The sequence below is a fragment of the Bubalus kerabau genome, chromosome 19 (genome assembly GCF_029407905.1).
Source record: "Bubalus kerabau isolate K-KA32 ecotype Philippines breed swamp buffalo chromosome 19, PCC_UOA_SB_1v2, whole genome shotgun sequence".
NCBI classification, from domain to species: Eukaryota; Metazoa; Chordata; class Mammalia; order Artiodactyla; family Bovidae; genus Bubalus; species Bubalus kerabau.
Genome location: NC_073642.1, coordinates 12,022,718 through 12,028,717, shown reverse-complemented (window position 1 = coordinate 12,028,717; position 6,000 = coordinate 12,022,718). Strand labels below are relative to the sequence as shown.

At 34.0% G+C, this 6,000-nt stretch overlaps 1 long non-coding RNA gene across 1 annotated transcript in view; it reads right to left on the bottom strand.

The window, feature by feature from the left end:
- Positions 1-296: 296 nt before the first annotated feature.
- Positions 297-6,000, bottom strand: part of LOC129634100 (uncharacterized) — a 60,091-nt gene continuing 54,387 nt past the window's right edge. Inside the window, exon 5 of the long non-coding RNA XR_008705422.1 lies at positions 297-504. This is a non-coding gene — a long non-coding RNA (uncharacterized LOC129634100). The remainder of the gene's footprint in view (positions 505-6,000) is intronic.

The following is a 6,000-nucleotide window of genomic DNA, read 5'->3' as shown; positions in this document are numbered from 1 at the left end:
TAATTAATATGAATAACTTCTAAAGAATACAATAAAGTCATTTATTCTGCTTTTTTAAACTTAGTAAAGTTTAATTTAGACATAGCAGAAAGTTTTGTGATTTTGTCCAAAGGCAATAACCTGTAAAAGTGTAACTTAGAAAGAAATAACGTTTAAAGAGATTATGAATAAAAGTACAGGGTTTAGTACAGGATTTTAGTAATTTCTAAATGAATTAACACTTTGATCTTTTTTTAAAATATAGTTATAGGTTGTAAGTTTTTTTTTTAATTAAGATTCAAAACAACTGAGGTAAAACCTAGACATTTGTATACTACATAGTCGTAGTTACATCAGGCTTCCCTGGTAGCGCAGATGGTATAGAATCTTCCTTCAATGCAGGAGATACAGGTTTGATCTTTGGGTCAGGAAGATCCCCTGGAGAAGGGAATGGCTACCCACTCCAGTGTTCTTGCTGGAGAATTCCATGGCCAGGAGGAGGCTGGCGGACTACAATCCATGAAGCTGTAAAGAATCAGACATGACTGTGTGATTAACACTTTAACTTTCTTTTCTGCATATAAATGTACATGTATATGTGCAGAGTTTAACAAGCACTAAACTCTGAAAAGGCTATGGTAGAAACTTACATTTTGTAGAAGAAATCTGTTCTGCACAACACTGAAGAGAAGATAAAGAGCTCACAGTAAAATATTTTTTTTTTCACATCATTACCCTACTTAAAATCATAAATGACTTCCAATTGCCAGGATAAAACACAGAAACTTGCAACTGCCTGACGCTATTTGTAGCCTGTTCCCTTTCTACCTTTTGCCTTCTTTTCCACTGATTTTCTCATCAGTAACAAATGACTTGCATGGCCTCAAACCAACCAGACTTTCACAGACTTCTAGAATACTGCATGGATTTCCTTTTCAATGTCATTGACAGCCCTGTCTAGATGGCCAAGTCCTTCTTAGCCCTCTAAGCCTTGCTCAACCTCTTTCATTAAGCTTTCCATGATTCTCTTCTAACTAGAGGATAACTAACGGATCACTTCTCCCTCCGAGTATCCTACATATTTAATTATTTAAAAAATGACTTTGAAAGTATTTGGCTACATCATCCAGCCCCAAAGTCAGGGATAAGCTGTATTTGTTTTTGCAATATAGTGAGGTATTAACTCTGAAATTAACACTTGCTTACTTACTAAAGCACCTTGTGTTCTCCACATGTAACAGAGGATGATGACTTAGGAGTGAAAGCAAAGTGAAGAGACAAATCCCAAAGTGATTTTGCCGGAATGGAAAAGATTGTCCCTCTACTGATAAACACAGAATTTAACTTTTGGGAATTCAAATCTGATTCACTACAAAGGGGGTTGATCTAAATCATTGCAAAGGGGAAAAAATCCCCTAAGTGACCAAAACAAAGCAATTTATTTGTTTATTATCTGCAGTATCAAAAGCTACCAAAATATAAATGAGGAAGTCTTAGTGAATTTCATTATGTATCCAAAGAGCAAAAAATGCTATTTAATATAAAGTAATAGTTTATAACAATGTGTACATTACTAAGCTCCTCTTAAATGTGTAATCTTCTAAAACCCTGGAGAGAGTAGCATGGGAATATACACTACCATATGTAAAATAGATAGCCAGTAGGAATTAACTGTATGATTCAGGGAGTTCAGACTGGTGCTCTGGGACAACCTAGAGGGGTGGGAGGTGGGAGGAGGGTTCAAGAGGAAGAAGACATAAGTATACCTATGGCTGATTCACACGTTGATGTATAGCAGAAACCAATACAATATTGTAAAGCAATTATCTTTCAATTAAAAATAAATTTAAAAAAATAAATTAAAAACTTACATCTTTAAGTGTGGTCCTAAGAAGGGCAGGATTACCATGACTTAGGAGCTTGCTGGAAATGCAAATTCTTAGACTCTGCCTAGAATCTACTGATTCAGAACATGCATTTAACAAGATTGCCAGGTGATCATATAAACATTCAAATTTGAAAAAAAAAATAGTTGAAAATGATATCTAGACTATCAAGAAGAAAACCAGAGTTTGACTGAAAAATCTCTGAAGAAAAGGAGAATTTTGCATTTACCTTTGTGGTGCCAACTCAGCCTTAGGGACTCATGTTCCTAACACACAAGAGATTGCTGATAGCATTCGTATCCATCTTGCATCCTTGTTATCAGGCACCCATACTTGTATGCATCTGCTGTTCACAGATAAAGTTAGCGTTTTGAAATGAGTAGCTGTATCAATATATTTGTGCTGAAACAATCACCTAGTATTTATTTTCTTTCTGTGGAAGAATGTGCATGAGTCCATACACTCCAACTTGACTACATAATTTATTCATTCTTTTTCTAAATTCAAAGGAGAACAGAAACGTACATTTTGGGGGCTACACTGAGTTTAAGGGATTACAAATTGATAGTACCTATGGCTGATTCATGTTGAGGTTTAACAGAAAACAACAAATTTTTATAAAGCAATTATCCTTCAATAAAAAAATAAATTAAAAAAAAATGGTTCAGGTAAAACTGATTTCCTTGTTAATTCCCTTTCCTTGATGTGCTTTATAAAACCAACTTCTGTTTCTTCAACTGTAATTTGAAATGCAAATAATAAAGTCATTTAAATTCCTGCTGATTATGCTGAGATTTTTTTTTTTAAAAAAGAAATGCTTGAAGTATAATGACCTATTTAGAAGGGAAAAAAGTATATTGAATAGAGTAATAAAAACAGTACTTTTTTGCACTTCAAAAATCTATTATTTGACAGTTTTTGTTTATCTTTCAAAATAAAGAACATATTGACCAAGAAAGATTGTGGTAGTTTAATTACAAATAAATTCTCCATGAGGTTAACAGACAAAACCTGTAGCAGAAGTACATCAATAGAATTTTTTATTCTCCATTTTTGCTTTCTCAATGTCTTTACAAGCTCACCTAAACGTGTACCCTATGTGTCTTTTGCAGGCTACAGACCCAGACCTTGACAAACTCTGGGAGGAAGTTTTCAATGATCATACTACTATTAACTAGCATTTTCTAGAAGAGCTATAACAAACAGCAACATGCAATAATTTTACCTGCCATTTAGATGCAAAAAGAGAAGTCATTACTCATATTAATTAAAAAGATAAAATTTAGTATGGATATAAATTATATTTTTAGATATTTTATTTGTTATCATTACAGCAAACACGTCTCAGACAGTATACCTTTATAAATACATTCTTAAAACCTTTAATGAGCAGAATATAATAGACCAGTTTTCAGTTTTCTGTTGACCTAATTCTCAATCTTAGAAAACATTACTCCTAAATGCTTACAAATAAATGTAAAATATCTACTCACTTCAATCAGTTCTGTTTGCTGTTTAGTCACTAAGTCATGTCTGACTCTTTTGCAACCTCGTGGACTGTAGCCCACCAGGCTCCTCTATCCATGGGATTTCCCAGGCAAGAATACTGGAGTGGGTGGCTATTTCCTTTTCCATCAATCAGTCAAATTCAATCTACATGTTACAGTTGATTTGTGGGCAGAGCTTAGGAGATTACTATTTATATTTTTGTTTTCTAACATCATAGTTTACTCTATTTAAAATAGGAATAGGTAAGTCCAAAAGATGGAAATGAGGGTTTATTTGATTTATTAGATTTGTTTAATCCACTCTAACAACTAAATGTTTTTAGACTGTTCACACTGAGAGCAAGTACCCGTGGATATGCTTGGAATAATCTCTCTCATCTTTCCACTTTTTTCTTGTTGAATTCATTTATTGCCCCCAGACCCTTCTGCCTTCTCTGGTCTTAAATGAGCATTTTATATGATTCCATTTTATCTTCTCTTTTATCACATCGTTTATGCTTTTCTTTTAAAATTAGTGATTTACCCTACCCTAGGTTTTACAATACAAATTTTGGAATAATCTATGTCCACATTCAAGTACAGGCTGCGTACGTCACATGTTTCATAGATACCTTATAATACAGTATTCCCAATTTTCATCCCTTGGACTACTGATGTAACTCATTGTGTGTGTGTGTGTGTGTGTGTATGCATATATACTAAAATTACTCAATTAAGTGTTAGTCATTATTTTAGCATTAATTTAGTATTTAACTGGTCATTTTGATCAATTAAATAGTAATAATAAATTTTCTTTCTATCCTCTTCCTTTCTTTATATTGATTCCAATTTCTGACCTATGTATTGAATAGTTTTTTTCCTCTGCTTAAAAATTTCTTTTAACATTTCTTATGGAGAAGGTGTGCTCACAATGAACTCTTTCAGCTTTTCTTTATTAAGCAAGTCATTATTTCTCCTTCCTTTTTGAAGGATAATATGGCTTGATGTATAATTCCAGGTTGATAGTGTTTTCTTTCAACACTTTAAATATATCACATTTTCTTTCAACACTTTAAATATATCACAAATATATCACACTCTTCTTGACTGCAAGTTTCCTAAAAAGAAGTCTGATGTAATTTTTATCTTTATTCCTATAAGTTAAGATGCTTTTTCCTCCTCCAGCTTCCTTCAGTTTTGTGTATCTAATTATCTAAAATTTGAATGTAATGTGTGTGTGTGTGTGGTATTTATGCTGTTTGATGTTCACTGAGCATCTGGATCTGTGGTTTGGTGTCTGTCAATTTTAGAATTTCTCAGCCACTATTTCTTCAAATACCTCTGTTTCATTCTCTCTTTTCATTTTTTGTTGTACTCCACTTATGTACATTTTCATATTGTCATTACATTCAGTTTTTAAATGTTTTCTTCCTTATTTTTGGTTTTTTACTTTTCTGTTGGGGAAGTCTTTATTGCCACATCTTCAAGTCTTTTAATTCTCTCTTTGGTTACGTCAAGTCTACTAATGAGCCTGTTGAAGGCATTCTTCATTTTTAACACAAAGTTTTTGATTTCTAGCAGTTCTTTTTTATTCTTTTTTTTCAGTGTCTATCTATTTTTGTTTTATTTGGTTTTGTTTTTAATTTTCTCTTTGTATATTGCCTACTTTTTTCATTAGCAACCTTAATGTATGAAACTGTAATTTTAGATTCCCTGTCTGAAAATTTCAGCACCTGTATCATATATGAGTCTGTGTTCTGATGGCTTATTTTTTTTTTTCACCCTCTTTTTCCTTGCCTCTTGTATGATTTGACTTCCCCGGTGGCTCAGATGGTAAAGCATCTGTCTACAATGTGGGAGACCCGGGTTCGAACCCTGGGTTGGGAAGATCCCCTGGAGAATGAAATGGCAATCCACTTCAGTACCGTTGCCTGGAAAATCCCATGGACAGAGGAACCTGGTAGGCTACAGTCTATGGGGTCGCAAAGAGTTGGACACGACTGAGAGACTTCACTCACTTTCACTGTATGATTTATTATTTTTGCTTTATTTATTTATAAGGTTTTTTATTTATAAATTTATAAATATGAATATTTATTTATGTATAAGTTTGCAGATGTAGTATCAGGGAATAGGAACTGAGGTAAACAGATTTTTAGTGTGAGGATTTACATTAATCTGCCTAACAGTTGGGCTGTGTTTCATGTTTTCTGTACTTCTAGGCTTCAGAGTTTTCATATTCCTCTAGTCCTTAATTTTGCCCTTCACCTTGACTTTGGGACTTTGCTATGTACTGCTTCTCAGAGAGAATCTGTGTGTCACGGCCCTTTCAGCTGTAATCTACTGTGACTATCCTGAATCCTTGTTGGTGTGGTGATAGGGTACAGAGGGTAGAAATGCTGTATAACTTTCTGATTAAGTCCCCAGTTGCCTGTAATCCACCCCCTCCCACTTTAGGTCCAACGGGAAGGCTGTATGGAGCTGGAGTACAGAGGAATTCCCTTATTCTAGCAGAATTGTTATTTAGAACTGTGCTCTGGCAAAGTCCTTTCCATGAAGAGCAGAATTCTGTTATGGAAAAGACTCTGGATATGTATCATAAAGTTCTCTGTTTCCTTTTCCCTCTGCCAGAACCCCTGAGGGGAGTG